The 18,805-nt window shown below is 40.5% G+C and overlaps 1 protein-coding gene across 1 annotated transcript in view; it reads left to right on the top strand.

Moving 5' to 3' along the window:
- Su(Tpl) (Suppressor of Triplolethal) overlaps positions 1–18,805 on the top strand; it is a 134,472-nt gene that overhangs the window by 38,372 nt on the left and 77,295 nt on the right. The window lies entirely within an intron of this gene.

Genomic DNA, 18,805 nt, shown 5'->3' with positions numbered 1-18,805 from the left:
AAACAATAAATACATATACTAATTTATGTTCCATCGCTTATTTATTTATTTTTTAACTCCAAATTAAGTACACATATGTCAGTAGGTTTAGCGTTAAACATTCGTGGACTTAGACTCGAAGATCAAGAAATTAGCACAAAAGTTTGAGACTAAAAAAGAGTGTCAGGTGTCCACATCGAAAGGTACGTTGTACCCGAGTGTACCTACACGCTCCTGTCTCGTGTTACACGCGAAAGAGATCTTTTCGTGTCGGGATCGGAGGATCGGAGGCGATACTGCGCGTGTCCGTAGACGTGGCGATCACGAAGCCGAAGGTTTCTACTATGGTGAAGGCGATCGAGGTCGTTCGAGCAAGGTTATACACCATTTTCTCCTCTGCTGTTCGTTGATTCGCCCGCGTCCCTCCGATCGATCGATCCGTTCTCGAATTGCCGCGAAACTGCCAGCTTTATCGGATGATGACTTAGGTCCTTGATCATCCTGATGCAATCGCTGTTTTTTCGAAGATTAAACGAGATCGAGTTTACACGATTCCGGGATCAACATGGGCTTTATCTCTTCTCAAAATTTGTGCTACTGAATGTATACACGTTTGAAACTTATCAGTTTTGAAATTGTCTATTTGCCTATCTCTAGATTTTATTAATCTTTATCTTTGAAAGGTAAACTTAATTAATCCGTATGGAAGTTGATAACACCTCACTATCTTTGATGATTTACTTGTAGATTTCTGACTGAAGTTCAATGGGTATACAAGTAAAATTGAATGAAAGTACCCAACAAAAATGACCATCTATTATTAGTTCTCAAATTAACTCCGATCGAAATCATATTCCACATTAATTTAAAATGATGTCGGAAAAACCATTCACGATATCGTTTTATCTTCTCAGCCTTATCTCGATGGCGTGCATCGATTCATCAGCTCGTAGACCTTGATGTTGCAGGATATTGATTTTTTCGAACAGATAGAGATGTTCGATAATGGCTAACGTTGCTAATTGTACACGTTCGTTTCCGCAACTGCGTAATTGCTCTTTGATCTCGAAACTTCTCTTGCATCACGTTTCGTCGAGAAGTCGGTGTATTTTCGAGACAAGTATCCCGAAAAAGAGAAACAAGTGTGGACGCTGGTAGACACCGATTATTTATGTTGAGCCGTAAAAGTGTGGCCTTGCCGACGTAAAGAACTGTCGGCCCCGTGCACCAGTTGCCCTTTCTTAATCGAACAGAGACAACACGATGTTGTTAATCAGGAATTCGAAATCGGTTAGGTAGGGAAGAAAAGGTGATCGACCTGTTCGAGTTTTTGGTCTCTCTTGATATTTTCGGGTGTGGTCGAAACCGTGTCTCGATAAATAGGCTTTCTTCGAAACGTTCTCACAGTTTAAAACTTAGAAACTGAGTTTCTCAAAATTACTTAGCGGTAAAATTATATATAGCGGTTTGAGAATTTTACTGATGGTAGATAATTGAAACGGACACGAGACTTGTAATATTTTTTTCCCTTATCTTATTTATTATTTTACGCCAGCAGATAAGGCGGAATAATACGATAACGCTTGAGCGAATTAAAGCAAATAAAGTCGAAAAGACTGGCACTGCGCGAAATGGAAATAATAATCACCTGTTGCGGACAGAAAAAGGTTTCTCGAAAGGAAATTGCGAGAAGGCATTCGTCTCTTTATTATTTGATGATAGTTCTAAAGAAATTCTAATATCGATACTAGTAATTTAACAGTTGTTCGATAAGTTATCAAATTGCATAATAGTTAGAATTTTTTATTATCGCTATTAAAGCGTAGTATTAATATTGTCGTTACAGTATTGGTCCCATTGTAAATCGTTGATAACATTAACCTTCGTATCACTCTGACGCATGCTGTAGTTCAAATGTGAGACTCGTATTTTCACCGCAATTTCGAATTCCATTCAAATTATAATCTGTATACTGCAGAATCTGAATGCAACATGTGGCGACATTTTAATTTTCTTTATTCGTCTTAACAATCGCAGTAACAATTAACTGTAAGTGTCTAGAAAATTGTAAGTGTCCTTTGTTAATCTTTTCAACTTCACCCAGCTGATATTTTCCATCATGAAAAAATTTATTAACAAATTTTCGACAATTTAACTATTAATCTTTGAACACTTGTTTTAACAGAAACATACTTCTTTCTCGTGTCCATAAAAGATCGCCTTCATTCATATGATCAATTCCGTTTAGCAGCATTCACTACCTGCTTGTTTTATAGCGACCTTTGACTGACTTCCATTCCGAAAGATCCCCTAAGATCGATGCGCCTTCGTTGACCTTTTCTCGAGCTTTCTGCCGCAACTAGATGCCTTCGGGATATTCTCGCCTAAGGCACTTGGAAAATTATGTACGAAAGATGCCTTGTTCGAGTCAACGGAATTCTTCGATGCAGAAACACGCCGCCAAAGGAAAGTAACGTTATTAGAAATGATTTCATCAAATGCATTTACCGATAAGAATTTCTTTCGAGAAGCCTCTTGTTCCTCGAAGGTTTAAAAATTTCTGATGTTAGGAAATTTCCTGTTGCAACATCTGCTTCTTGGAAAAGTAGGCAACCTGTTGTTCTCCTGTCATTAGTTATCTCTTTGCAACCTGATAATGAGTTCCATTAAAACTCGTATCAGTATCAGAAATAATGAAATTTAAAATAATTCAAATAACGAAACGATAGCAGTACAGCAGAAATTAAACACAGCATGTTTAAAAAATATCGTTAGAACCATGAATGAAATTTGTTAGAAAGAAAATTAGTTTGCAACTTGGAACGAGTTTAGCGTGACGTCGAGAGTTAAAGCTCCCCTAAAGCGGGTGCAGACACCATACAGCTGAGCTTAATCCGTTGTCATCGCGGGCCAACAAGAGCCTCCGTGGATTCAATGCCTCTATATTTTCCTGATCTGCGATAAACGAGTCTCGAGCCACCTTAATTCTCTCCTTTCTCCCACCTCCGTTTGCGTCATCAGCCCTGCTTTAGTTCTTTTTCTCCTCTTTGATGCCTCGCCACTCCATTTCGCACGGTGGTTTATCGCCCGGCTATTTTCAGCCACGCTTTTCATCTTGGGAAACCACCACTGTTTTTCTGTTTCTCTCTCTTTCGCCCCCATTTTTCTCCTTTCTGTCCTAATTTTATAGCCAGCCGTGTCAACGGTCCGTTCCTACAGATTTTCATTCGATTCAAGGTGTCAGTGACCATACACGCGCAGACTGAACCAAGAGACCCTGGTATTTTATTTCGAGATCGACAATTTTTGCTTATTTGCAGGTCGTTATACCCTCGATTTTGCATGTCAGCAAAGTCGGGGATCCGAAGGTCGTTGCCGCACGTTTCACGCGTTCGCGTTTAAGGTTTCTACATATCGTTTTCCATTCGTTATCGTTTTAGGTCAGATATAACGGAAGGGAAGTCTCACGGAATTGGTAATACATTCGGTTTACAAGTTTTCTCCTTTTAAACTCGTGGTAACTTAACCAATAGATACACAACGTCTGTGATATAACGCGCGGCGATATGGCTCGTAGCGATATCACGGATAGTATTACAAAGCGTGATTACACAACTCGTGGTAAAGTACCGCATAGTTTTTGAACCTGTGGCGATATAACGCATGGATATGTGACGGATAGTATTGCAACGTAGATAATACAACACGGTGCGATATAACATGTGATAAAATTTGGAATGATAATTTCCTACGTAGTAATCTAACGCGTAGCAATATAATACGTGGTCATATTACGTGTGATAATATAGGAAGTTGGTGCATGATAGGTAATTCAATGCGTGGCGATATAATGCGTGGGAAGACGGAGCTTGGGAATGCAACGCGAGGTCATACAATGCATGGCAATACAGCGCGTGGCAGTAGAGCGTATAATAACCAAATACGTGGTAATAGAACTAGTGGCGATACAGCACGTGGAATTCGACCGCGTGGCGATATAGTGCGTGATATTCGAATACTTGATGATATAGCGCGAGGTAATAGAACGCGTGGCGATATAGTGTGAGGTAATAGAACGCATGACGATGTAGCGCGTGGAATTCGAACGCGTGGCGATATATCGCGTGGAAATCTAAAGCGTGGCAATATAGCGCGAGGTAGCAGAACGCGTGGCGATATAGCGCGAGGTAATAGAACGCGTGGTGATGTAGCGCGTGGAATTCGAACGCGTGGCGATATATCGCGTGGAAATCTAAAGCGTGGCGATATAGCGCGAGGTAGTAGAACGCGTGGCGATATAGCGTGAGGTAATAGAACGCATGGCGATGTAGCGCGTGGAATTCGAACGCGTGGCGATATATCGCGTGGAAATCTAAAGCGTGGCGATATAGCGCGAGGTAATAGAACGCGTGGCGATGTAGCGCGTGGAATTCGACCGCGTGGCGATATATCGCGTGGTAACCTAAGGCATGGCGATATTGCGCGAGGTAATAGAACGCGTGGAATTCCAACACGAGGCGATATATCGCGTGGTGACCTAACGCATGGCGATACAGCGCGTGATAATCGAAGGCGTGGCGATATAGCGCGTGGCTATATAGCGTGCAGTATCATATCGTTCGGATTTCGGTATCGTAGAAAGTATTAGATTCGCCCCGCCAAGAGGGAGGTCTAAAAGCGAAATTTTATATGTCTCTTACACGATGTAAACCGCGCAAACTTTCACGAACGTTCGCGATTATTACCCGTACGAAAGTAAAACGTTGTTGAAGGTTCGTCGTCCGGTCGGTTGTTCGAGGAGCAGTGAAAATAACGGACGAATGCCGATCGTGGAAATCGATCGAATTTCTTTGGAACGATTAACGATCGCACGAGCAACAAGGTTTCTCTTTGTCGCGTTATCGGCTGCCACGTTAAACGCGAACTTTAACGAGAACAAAGAGAACCAGAAGCGTGTGTCTTTTACGTCTGCGTGCTTTTTCTTTTTCTCTACTTTTTGTTAGCCTTCTCGCGCTCTCTTTCTCCCCGCGTGTTTTTCGTTGCGAGTTCCGCCAGTAGCGCGGCAATTATTCCAGTATAATTTGCTCATTTAGTAGACGTCCTTGTCGCGACTGACGTATCCAGGGAGAACCGACCCGTGTCTTGTTCGATCTGCTTTGACTTCTGTTTTCTACTTGCTCGCCAATCTACGCACACCACGATTTTATGTACACTATTCGACTTCTAATACTCCCGGCTTAATTCGAAAATTTTTAAATTCCATCAAACAAGCTTCATAAAAAAATTAAATTAACCGATACTGCATCAAACATTAAATGCTTCTGCTAATGGTATGTTATTTACATTCTTATCAAGCATTGCATGTGTCATATATTGAAATCTCGAAGTGCAATTATACCGTGATTAAACACTCAGCCTTATCTTTTTATTCCATTGAAAATTGCTAACCCATTTTGAATCACCGTTTCAAAGTTTTCAGCGACAGAACATTGCTCAATATTCGTTAATATTGCAGAAAATTTCATCAGAAGATTAAAAGACTGATACAATATCAGTATCAGAAATCTTTGTTCATAAGCCATTCCACTGTCTGGAAGCTTTGTATTACATATAAATTGTGGTTAAGTATTAGTTACTTTTGCTCTGTCGAAAGTGAGTTGCTATTCTGACTCATTGTTAGATCCTCGAAAAATTCAAAGCTTTTTCGTGTCATTTCTCGATATGGCTCATTGTTCCTTTTCCTTGATTTGGTTCCTTTTTATTAAACAGTTTTACCTGCACTCCCATAAAATACGTATTTCACCGATAGCAATGGCCTTTTGTGTACATGTGGTTAACTTACGTAGACTTGCCTTCACATTGTTGCCTTTCACTTGGTTGGTTTCTTGCTATCCGCCACGTATGTATATTTTATTCAAGAGCGCTATGTTGTTCAGCTAAATTAAGTAATATTACCTTTCTTGTAATCCTGACATTTATTACGTTGGAGAACTTCGAAATTCACAAAATTGGAACATTAAAAAATTTGAAGGGTTGTTCATAGTTTTAAAGTCTCAAAGTTGCAAAATATCAAAGTCTAAAAATTTTCAAAGTTGCAGAATATCAGTCTCAAAATTTACAAAGTTGCAAAATATAAATTGCAAAATATAAGCCTCAAAATTTACAAAGTTGCAAAATATCAAAGTCTTAAAGTTTACAAGGTTGCAAAACATTAAAGTCTCCAAATTTACGAAGTTGCAAAATATGAAAATCTCAAAATTAACAGAGTTGCAAAATGTCGAAGTCTCAAAATTTCCAAAGTTGCAAAATATCCAAAGTTATAAAGTGTCAGTTTCAAAATTTCCAAAGTTGCAAAATGTCGAAGTCTCAAAATTTCCAAAGTTACAAAGTCTCATTCTAAAAATTTCCAAAGTTGCAAAATGTCAAAGTCAAAATTTCCAAAGTTGAAAAATATCCAAAGTTACAAAGTGTCAGTCTAAAAATTTCCAAAGTTGCAAAATGTCAAAGTTGCAAAATATCACAGTCTCAGAATTACCAAACTTGCAAAATATCAGTCCGAGAATTTCCAAACTTGCAAAACATTAAAGTCACAAAATTTCCAAAGTTGCAAAACATCAAAGTTTCAAAATTTCCAAAGTTGCAAAATATCAAACTCTAAAAATTTCCAAAGTTGCAAAATATCAGTCCCAGAATTTCCAACCTTACAAAACATCAAAGTCTCCAAACATCCTAAGTAGCAAAATACCAAAGTAACAAAGTAGCAACATTCCACCATTCAGAAATGCCACGGTTCAAGACTCGCAGACTCGCAGAAATGCCACTTTCGATAATTTTAATAAGCAGTTTTAAAGTACGGAAAGTTGTAATTCACCGATCGGTAGGAAAAAAAATGCGATCCGAGTTTGAGATGTAATTTACTTTCGTTGGAATAATTCCTGCGGAGTTTTCAGCTCTCGACTCACACGCGATCACGTAAACGGGTCTTCCTCGCGCATTTCCGCATGGGAACGCTTCACGTGATTCGCGGCGATTAAAAGGTAAAACTGCTCGGCTCGCCTCTGTATCCGGCAGCAGCCGGAAGTTCACTCGCGTTTGATCGTTTTCTTTTGGCGGTCGCTTCCTTCTGACGCACTCGCGCGTTTCTTACGCTTAAGGCGATATTCCGTGTGTCACGATCGCCACCGACACGAAATATCGCTGCTGTAACAGTTACTTTTACGCCTGACCCACTTACTATTCTAGCAGTCTAAGTACTACGATAAAAAGTGGGTCACCCTGAAACTAATTGACGGTTTCGTGTCGCGGGAACTCGTAGGGAAAGGTTTACGTTGATATCTTTCGGGGAGCAAACCTGCTCCACTGTTATTGGAATTAGATCCATGGCTAACGTTTCAAACTTCTTGAGTAGAGATGATGTAATAATCTGAAATATGATTTAATAATATTGTTATATTCTCAAGGATGTTTTTACCTTGACTCATGGGTGATCAATTTTGATTTAATGACAAATCTATCAACGTACTTTATTAATTTCTTCACTTGTCCAATTGGATATACATGTGTTATCCTGTACACGTGTTATACTTGGAAGTATGCACATATATAATAAAAATCAGATATTGTGAAAATTTTGGTAAGGTCTCTAAAATGCTCTTTTGATCAAATTTTCAATTGCTTCAATGTGGTTAATATATTAGTCGGATATGTTTTTAGTGTACTGATTCATTGCTGTGTGGTTAATTATATGTCGCAGAAACGCGTAAAACGTGATTCGATACGATAGGGATCGGGAAAGAGGGAAATGGACCCCATTGAAAACGAGTACGGTTTCCCCATACGATACCCTATCGCCCTTCGAAAGGGTGCGACAGGATTTAGGTCGAAAACTGCCCTATCCCAGGTTGAACCAGTTGGTTTTATGACCGTATGGAAACGTGCCATAACGCGATGCCATTGACAGAATCCGTAAGCGAATACAGGACATACAGGATGTTTCAAAAATAAGTGTACTTCGACCACAATTAAAACTGCGTTATCAACATAAATATATTATAATAACTAGTACATATACTATAATAACTAGTGTATCGATATAATAATAATAATTGAGCTGCACGATTTGTATAAAAAATTTAATGGTACGTTCTGAAACAGATGCATGCGATAAGAGTAATAACGATTATTCAAGTCGCTTTACAACTATCATAATCTTGCCTTCGTTGTTTGGCCAGCTATTTCTGAAATATCCTGTGTAGGTGTATCTTTATCATTACGGCCTTGCTAGTAAGCGATATGCGGGTGTTGCGCTTCGCGTCATTAATTTTCCCTCCCTTTTTCGTTCGTCATTCATTCAAGCTGCGTGTTACGCCTGTGACACGGCCGATAATATTGCATATCGCACACACGCGTACGCGCTTATCGCTGGAGCTATACCATCCCAAGGAATTAACTACCTTTTCCAGCCGGTGAAATATGAAGCTGGTAAAAGGTTGCTTATCAACTCCAGTTCTGGTCTAATTATTATTTTGGAGCAAAGAAATGAAAGTGGAGAGGTAAATATATCAAGTAGGAATCTGGGGATGTAGGAGTTTAGATATTTGGAGGTGTGGAGGAATATAGAAATGTAGATATGTGGGGGTCTATGGATGTAGAGATCTGGATATGTGGAGGTCTAGAGATATGGGGATCTGGATGTGTGGAGGGATAGAAATATGGAGATCTGGATATGTGGAGGTCTACAGATATAGAAATCTAGATATGTGGAGGTTTACACATGTAGGGATCCGGATATGTGGGGGTCGAGAAATACAGGGATCCACATATGTGGAGGTCTACTCATGTAGGGATCTGGATATGTGGGGGTCGAGAAATACAGAGATCCACATATGTGGAGGTCTACACATGTAGGGATCTGGATATGTGGGGGTCGAGAAATATAGGGATCCACATATGTGGAGATCTACACATGTAGAGATCTGGATATGTGGGGGTCGAAAAATACAGGGATCCACATATGTGGAGGTCTACACATGTAGGGATCTGGATATGTGGGGGTCGAGAAATACAGGGATTCACATATGTAGAGGTCTACACATGTAGGGATCCACATATGTGGTGGTCGAGAAATAAGAGATCCACATATGTGGAGATCTACACATGTAGGGATCTGGATATGTGGGGGTCGAGAAATACAGGGATCCACATATGTAGAGTGATAGGAATATAGAGATCTACATATGCGAAGATCTAAGAATATAGGAAGCTGGGATATAGGAATTTCTACACATGGGAATTTAGAAGTGTAGAACCCACACATATAGGAATATGGGGATATTCGAATTTGGAGTCACAGAAGTTTGGGGATATAGAAACACTGTAATTTACATAGACACATGGAAACCCATATTAGGGCTTGAATAAGTAGCAATTTGAAAAACTAAAAATTAAAATATACAGGAAATTAGATACATAGAAAGCTACATGTACCAAAGATAAAGAGATCCAACTACACTTTGAACATCTACCTCTAGGTACTTCAAAAGTATTCAAATACACAACTATTCCATGTGTTGAAATCTAGAAAGTGAACATTTGTAGAAAGGAACTTCTCCAGCGATAAAAAGTGGCAGTAAAAAGGACATCAGCGTAAATCGTACATAAAGTACCTTATTATTATTAAAATGAAAAGTGCACGTCACTGCTAAAATATATACCTGAAACGTTCTCCGTTTTGTGTCTCGAGCACCTCTCTATGCAAAGTAATTCTAGAAACTAGTATTTTAATCTGTGTTTTTTTATCGCTTCTGATACATACATGTTTTTACGAGCACTCATTAATATGTTGACGCGAAGTAGTAGCTCGGATCTAGTTCGGTCCGTACGTTTTTTATCGTGGTTATAGAATATACGAGGTTTGCTTTCTCCGATTCTATCGAATTTTGATTCGAAATCGAAAAGCGAGACAGGTTGTTTTTCGTCGATAGACAGCCTCGATACCTGTTTTAGGTTCTCCGACTTCTTCGATGGAATGATACGCGTTTATTGGGAAACGGAGTCTCATAATTTGTGCGTGTTGATCGAGACGACGTTACGTGTCTCTAGAAATAAAAAACACGAATCTTTCCGTGAATCGTAGATCATATTTTCTAGAACTCCGTTTTAGAAACTATCGGAGCACGTTTCAGATATTTTTCTCAAACTTTGGACGTTCCACTCGAACCCTCCATTCCATCTTTAATTATCATAAAATTTAAAATCAAGCTCCACTTTTTAGAATGAAATACAAACTTCCTTATTCGACAATTAAAATTTCACTTCCTCAGAAATTTCGCAATGTTGCGTAACAAAAATTTTGTTCCACCGAAATTTTCCAAACTTGATCACCGAAACGAGCATATACGATGACGCAACGCTATATAAATTACGTGTGTTAACGATCCTGCATAAATCGAAGGCGGGTCCCGAATATTCGCTGATAAAATGTTTTATCTGAAAACATTTCGTATCCTGTTGGCGGGCATTTTGCGAGTTTCATCGGCGGATCGCCATTGAACATTCGCGTATTGACTTTTATTATTGCGTAAAATTAATACGTTGACGGTGTTCGAGAGGGGAGGAAAAGGCGGGCACCGTCTCAATTGGTCAACACAGGCGAATAAAATTCAACCGACGTATACCGAGAGACGTCTGGCAAAACTGGTTCTAAAGACCTTTGCCAGGCTACGTTCCCTCTTACCAGCTCGCGAGGCTGAACGACCGCATGAAAAATGCGTCCCTGGTTTCAAGCTGTATCGCCGGTTGCTCGAAAACGAACATTTCCACAAAAATTATGCGGCGAAATTATACCGACGAAAGCAACACCCATATGCCTGATATCGCCCTGCACTGTCTCCACCTTTTCTAAAAAATTACTCGGATAACCAGATCCGAGTCGAAATTTTGACGAAGTTTATAATACGATGTTGAGAACTTTTCAAGAAGGGTAATTTTGTTGAGAAGGGTAGTTTATTTTGAAAAGTTCACGAGTACAGAAGTTTGATTATACAGGGTGTTTCAGATCTTGTGGTACCATTAGAAACGAAGATAAATATACGTGAAAACAGTAAAATATATAATGCAAACTTAGTTCATATACAGTAAAAAATTTGTTCGAACAACTTTGTTAATTTAACCCTTTGCGTTATTTTAACGAGTCTGACTCGTGACGCACTCGTACTTCGGCCGTGATCAATTTTACTTGAATTTTTAGTATGCTTCAATTTGGAGTTCAAGTCCAATTACAATTTGCATAGTCAACGATTGCATTATAACATATTGACATAACATTTCAAGATTTTTGGTCTGTTTTAATATTGTAGCTGTAATTAGTCAGTTCTGACTGACGCACTTGACAAATAAGTCATAGTGCAAGGGGTTAAGAATTAACGAGTGAAGCCTTCTGTTTCTGCAAATATCTAGGATCTTCGTGCTGTTTGATCTTTATTTTTACCAGCGCGATAATCTCACGATGATATCACTGATTGCTTCAGCAAAAAATAGTATCAATTGTGTAAATTCTTCTATTATTATGTAACAGCGGTCGGTCGTTCTATTGGTAGATAACAGCTATCGGTTAAGCAAAAGTGTTGGTTTCTTTCAATTAGCTGCGCGTGTATAGAATTGCGTTGTAAAAATTGTACCGATAACAACAATATGTAAGATAAACATGAAACTAGCGAGTGATATTCTTTTACAAAATTGAATTCGAAATTTAAACAAGAATAAATTATTTAAATAGTGAAACGTAACCTAATAGACTCGAACGATAAGAGCCGGCTGTAACTCGACATAACATGACTTTATTATTTAAACCCAGTTATCTTTCGAAATTAGTTTAAACAGAAATAAATAAAGAATGATAAAATTGTATATCGCTTTTGAGTCAAGTTTAAAGTTTAATAGAAGATTCTCGTTAATGGATATTATCGATAAGTAGAAATGATAATATTTTACGGAATCTTTCCGACAAGTGAAAAATGTGCAATCATTTAATTAATCCGTGCAGCTCTTCGTTATTATCAAACGGTTTTTTTGTTTGATCAACTTATCGAGGATCGATAATCTGTCGCCAGAAACCGCGATACACAAAGGCCCAGATCGAGCGAGAATCTCGGTAAGAACGTCGTCCTTGCGAATCACGCTGGTCATACGCGAATCTGGTTGCAATTTGGAACGCGAATCCTATCTTTAGAGTCCTGGCCTCGTCGTGACGAGGGAACGGTTCTGCCGAACCGATCTGAAACCTGTAAAACTGGATTCTCCTTCGTCCGTGTGCGATATACACATCGAAATTAGTCGCGTCGACCGACTGATATCATCTTGAATTCAAATGGAACTTGGCTTTCAGCCTCGTTCAATTTCTTTCTCAATTACGCGCTAGCGCGACTTCTTTGGCTACCACGATGCAGTTCTCGACTGTCGTTTAGGGAAAACGAAGAAACGCGTCATTGGAAAACACGGGAATTCCCCGCGGACAAAGCCTCGATGCCTTATCGTCGAGGTATCGATTCGACCGTTACGGCTTGACCGATAAGTACAACTTCTCAAACTGTTATCGCCATGGTTGGCGCGCGAATTTCAATTGCCACAGGCTTTGGCGGGAAATTTGAATTCGGAGATTTACGGAGAGGTAATTTTCAATAGCCCTAAGTTCTTGTAAGTCCTTTCAAGTCCTTGCATATCAAGCTTATCCAAACTTCCTAATCTCCGTATTACAATTTCTGTAATTTCCAAATCCCCAAATTTTCAATACCTCTAATTTCAAGCACCCATAATTTGCACATCCCCAAATATCCAATTCTTCAAATTTTCCATTCCCCAATTTTCCATGTCTCCGAATTTCCAACTCCCCCAATTTCAAACCCTCGAAGTTCTAAAATTTCCCAAAATTCAAACGTCCGATAGAAATATCTGACAGCAAGTTTCATGCGAGGAGAAGCGAATTTTCATAGAGAATCTACAATCTGTACTTGTAGCGTATACTTTTCCGAGGGAGTCGAACAGAAGGAGCCAGGGAAAAACGGGAAGAAACAGGGCTGTGTGTAGAAGGAGCGTGAGAGAGAAACAATCGTGCATATTTCATGCAAAATCGTCGTCACGTTCGCGTGCAGCACGTGCTCTCCTCGCCGATAGCTCCCGTCGGCGTTGTACCGTGGAAAGCACTCGTGGTGCACCTTCGACCAACTTCATAGAACGAGAAAGAAAGAGAAAAAGAGGCAGGCTAACGGTGTAAGCAAGACGCACGCACTCGGTGCATCAGAGAGAAGAGAACTTTACGAGGCTCTCCTTCCAGCATGGGTGGAGTTGCCGGCGCTACCTGACCTCTCTCTGTGTTGCCAGCAAACGACAAGGGGACTTCACAACAACGAGAAAAATTGTTTTTGAAGCACGTCAACTTCGACGACGTGCTTCACCAACTGTTACGTCGAACCGACTTGTGGATGAAGGGTGGAAGGCCTAAAATTGATTAGCGAATTGATGAATGTCATCCTATCGAGTCGATATAAAATTATATCATGCTTGATGATTCATGCTTGGTTGGATAAATGAACGAAGAAAACTTTTACAAATTAAAGAAGTTTAGTTGGTGTTTTAAGAGGGAACTAATTTCCAACTTTTAGAAGTTCCAAATTCGCAAAGAACACGAACCTGAATCTTGGAGAACGATCTACCCACGATCGAGCGGATACGTACGGTATAATTAATAAATAATATTCACGGAGGGTAAATGTCAAAGGCTTCGCACGATTCTACGAAGATACAGATTCGTTGGACGATAATTTGTTTCCGCCATTTAGCCGCCATTTTTCGATAAGCGATATTGTGCACGTATCAGGTTCTCTCGTAACCCTATTATTCATACATCTACCGATCAATCAAACACTAACCGGTTAATCCGATATCCCGCGAAACCGGTTGAAGCTCTAATTCTTGTGTCTCAAACACGAATCTAAGATTTATGTGTAATTCTATCGTAAGTATTAGTTTAACCCCTTAGATGGGAGATAAAAATGAACTGGAACAACTTGCCGCTGTAATCATTCGCTGTCACTATAATCATTTGTTACTCTAGTCACTCGTCATTATATCCGTTGATTACCGGTATAATGCCAATTACAGTCACCCGTTATTGTAATTAGTGGTCACTATATTTGCTAGTACAGTAACTCGAAATTATGGACACTTCTTAATATAGCTCCTCGTATAGCTAGTCGTACCGGTATAGTAGTTCTCGATTATAAACACTCGCTACAGTTCACCACTATAGTAACTCGACAGTTACTGGTTACATAGTTACCATTTGTAGATGGTCACCAGTACATGGTGATTCATGTACATATGATTCATCGCTATAGTCCATTGTCATTTCACTTACCCGTCAAGATAGTGACATTCCGATGTAATTGCCCGTCACATTACTGGCCGCTGTACTCTCTAATACTGCTAATGACTATAGTCGGCAGTAACCGTGTCGAACGACAATAGCCATCTTCGGTACCGAAATTCATGGTGTCAATCAATGAGTCCTATAGCGAAGTACCGTAACCATATGCCATCCAAAATGCTAACCTCGCAGCACTATACGGCAATTACGTTAATGGTTGCACCCCCATTTCGAGACGGTCTGTGTCCCATACGTATATTCAGTTTCCCAATCTCCGGTTGTCCAGACAGAGGGTTCTATGGGTTTTTCCTCCTCCTTTCTAGGCAACATTTTCTAAGTGCATCTGTCCTCTTCCTTTCTCTCTCTTTTTCCACGGTTTTTCCTGTTTGCCTTTCCCGGCCAAAGGGCCTTTCCCTCTTTTCACTTTAATCCCCAGCCCTTCTGGTCTCGTTCAACGTTGCTCCGATGGATAGAAGCTAGCGAGCTCGTTGCACGTTTCTCCTTCCACGTGTCCTTCCTTTCTTGTTCGATTGAAGGGTTCCTTTCCACGGTTTCTCTCTTCCGTGTCCCTTTTCTGGTTCTTTCCTTTCGTCGGGTAGAGCACCCTCGTTTCGCCGAGTTTTCTCTCTGTGGCCGGCGCACACCGTTGCGACGCGTCGCGTCCTATCGGTGAGAGAACCCCTCTTGAACCGCCGCATGAATATTTCAAACGTCCGCTCGCAGAACGGCCGATTTACCTTCGGTCATCTTTTCCGCGCTCTTTCAATCTTTATCGTTCGATGCTCTCGACAAGACGAATCGATAAAAACGTTCTGCCGATGATCATCGAATCATGCAGTGATACGACGAATGTTTCTTAGACACACCTTCGCGTTTATATTTCACGGTTTCGATGACATTTTATATTTCCGAGAAAATTATTACTTGCATTTTCACGTGTGCGCGAGAATTATTGCTTCGTCATTGTTCCGAGAAAATTATTACCTACATTTTTATAGTTCTGAGAAAATCGTGTTTGGCAGTTTGTATAGCGTATGTTGGAAAATACAGTTTTCGAATTGTACGTTGTGTATTCTCTAAGAAATAACTCGAGGAGTGCACGTTTCGAGCGATACCTGTTTGAAAAATCGTACTCTCTCATTTTCCACGAAAACAAGCTGAAGTATCGATTGTTCGATGAGTTGCACGCGTTGACCATAGAAATTGCGATAAACGAGCAAGTCGAGACAAATATTTGCGAGAGTGAAAAGGCCTGGAGGCATCGTTGCTGGTTCTTAAACGATACTGCAACGTGATTCTAAAACATCGATGTTTTCCACGAACGCAGAGGTTTTTCTAAGAGCGACGCCAAGGAAAGTGCGATACCTAATTTCTAATCGTTGGAACAATTTCTTCGAGAGTCCCCCTCCTCGCCGCGTTTAATAGATACCGCTACTTTCGCGCAGGGTATTTGATGATTCTAACGGCACCGTCCACTAATGATTATCCGAAAATCTGTTTAACGGTATCGGCTGACGTAAACCTCCTTTTTAAAGCCTCTTCCGCCGTGTCGTGATCGAACATCGAGCGTATGCACGGTTCGTCAAAAGTTAAAAGCAATGCTCCGGAGATCGTCCATGAACTTGGTGCTCGATCTGCTTCGATTATCACCGACCTCTCGTGAACTTTACGAATATTCGCCGTTCGACGTCATCGATCCCTTTACATAGCGATGAATACGAGACAGCTATTCCATCTGCATTCTTAGGCTTATTGGATCGTTTTTTGTCGAGGGATTATCGTTTCACTGTTTATCAATTAATTAATGAAGTAGCATTGGCACATTCTGTGTTCTCACTAAATTGTATATCGCCGTACGCTATATTCTTAGACGCTAAATATATCGCCACGCGTTGTATTGCTGCGACACGTTATAGTGTAACGCATTGTATTGTCACGCATCGTAATTCTACGCGGTGTCACCACGCGCTACATATATCGCCACGCGCTATATTGCCACGTATTGTATCGCCACGCGTCGTAGTTCAACGCATTGTACTTCTACGCACTACATATATCGTCGCACGATGTGTTCTACTTGCGCTTTATGGCCACGCGTTATATCGGCGCGTGCTATATCGCCACGTGTTGTATCGTCACGCGTTGTAGTTCAATGCGTTGAATTTCTACGCACTACATATATCGTCGCATGGTGTATTCTACTTGCGTTATATGGCCACGTGTTATTTCGGCGCGTGCTATATCGCCACGCGCTATATTGCCACGTGTTGTATCGTCACGCGTTGTAGTTCAATGCGTTGAATTTCTACGCACTACATATATCGTCGCATGGTGTATTCTACTTGCGTTATATGGCCACGTGTTATATCGGCGCGTGCTATATCGCCACGCGCTATATTGCCACGTGTTGTATCGCCACGCGTCGTAGTTCAACGCATTGTATTTCTATGCACTACATATATCGTCGCACAGTGTATTCTACTTGTGTTATATGACCACGCGTTGTATCGCCGCGTGCTATATCGCCACGCGCTATATTGCCACGTGTTGTATCGCCACGCGCTGTAGTTCAATGCGTTGAATTTCTACGCACTACATATATCGTCGCACGATATACTCTACTCGCGCTATATAGCCGCGTGTTATATCGCCACGCGCTGTATTGCCACGTGTAACACCATCACGCTCCATATTTCAACGTGTTGTATTTCTACGCATTACATATACCGTCACATTGTATTTTCACTCGCGCTATCAGCATGCACTGTATCGCCACGCTCTGTACGTCCTATATAACCACTACATATATTGCCATACCATGTCCAATGTCGCCACGCATGTCACACATATCACCCTATTCTATTATCGAGTAGAAATCACAAGAAAAGTGAAGAATTTTGCTAAACAGTTCAAACTATGAATCAATGAAATGATTCATGGTTGTACGTCCTATATCACCACTACATATATTGCCATACCATGTCCAATGTCGCCACGCATGTCACACATATCACTCTATTCTATTATCGAGTAGAAATCATAAGAAAAGTAAAGAATTTTGCTAAGCAGTTCAAACTATGAATCAATGAATTGATTCATGGTTGTACGTCCTGTATCACCACTACATATATTGCCATACCATGTCCAATGTCACTTGTCACATATATCACCCTAATATCGAGCAGAAATCATAAAAAAAATGAAGAATTTTGCTAAACAGTTCAAATTAAAAATATATAAAATTGCACGAGCAGCAACTACCCGATTAACGTCATCTTGTATCCCTTTTTCTTAACCAATCGAAGCTTCTTGCGGTTAATACGAGCGACAGTGTCCAATGAACCGCGGCAAGCGTCAATAGTAGTCCGGTGGATAATTAATCGAGGGCAAACTTCCTGTCTCGGGGGCTCGTGTTGGGCAACGTTCTTGAAAAACGTAAGCATCCGGCGCGACGATCTAAATCGGCGCCGAGCAACGCGTCGTGATTAATTACACAGGACGCTAGGGGAATAAAGCAGGCGTTTATCGATCGTGTCTCCTCGAGTCGAACAATCCGTGTCCCGACAGATCGTCTTTCCATCGTGATCAACTTTTCCACGGCTTTTATCCTGTCTTATCTGCGGTATCGCGGTCACCTGATCGATCGCGACGCGACAACGGTCTGCTGTTATTCGTCGCCTGACGGACGCCAACTAATAATGCTGCCACCGGCAAATATCCTTTATCGAAGGTAATCGAAATTTCCTGGCGAAAAATACGTCGCTTTATCGCTGAATATTAATTCGACCATTTAATGAACCGTAATTAACTTCATTCTTAATACTTTTGTCGATCAATCCTGAGATATCTCGTTTCACTTAGCGGTACGCTTTGTACATAAGTACGAGATAATCCGCTACAAAGTACTCCAAGATATTTATACCCTTTATCGGATTTTAAATTGAGAAATGTTATTGTTGCAGCATGTTTAAAAGTAAAATGCATGAAGTCTCTGAATTGATTCGATTTTATTCGCCTCCTCTCGTAGGCAGAATATCTTCGGTCTTGCACTTAATTGGCTTACCTTTGTAATAACGTTATTACACGTTATACGACGTAAAGAAATTTAACGGATAAACTCGACAGAATGCAGGTACAATTTCCAGAGTATTGTACAGAAATTACCGTAGCATCTGTCGATCGATCTTGGTAATTTTTATAGAGTTCGTGCACCTGCAGGTGTATGCACGAAACACGAGCGGCACCTGCGTCCATGCGTGGGATTTTTCGTTATAAGCCGTAGCGAACAGATTGCCCGACGATGAACCGATTGTGGCGATAAATCAACCGTGCTCGATATTAAATACTTCGCTATTAAATTAACTGAACCCATGCGTGTAAACACTGGAGCCTTCTCGAAATCAT

This window comes from Megachile rotundata, chromosome 5 (assembly GCF_050947335.1).
Source record: "Megachile rotundata isolate GNS110a chromosome 5, iyMegRotu1, whole genome shotgun sequence".
Lineage (NCBI taxonomy): Eukaryota > Metazoa > Arthropoda > Insecta > Hymenoptera > Megachilidae > Megachile > Megachile rotundata.
Note: the sequence above shows the minus strand (reverse complement) of the source record. Positions and strands in the feature narration are given on the sequence as shown.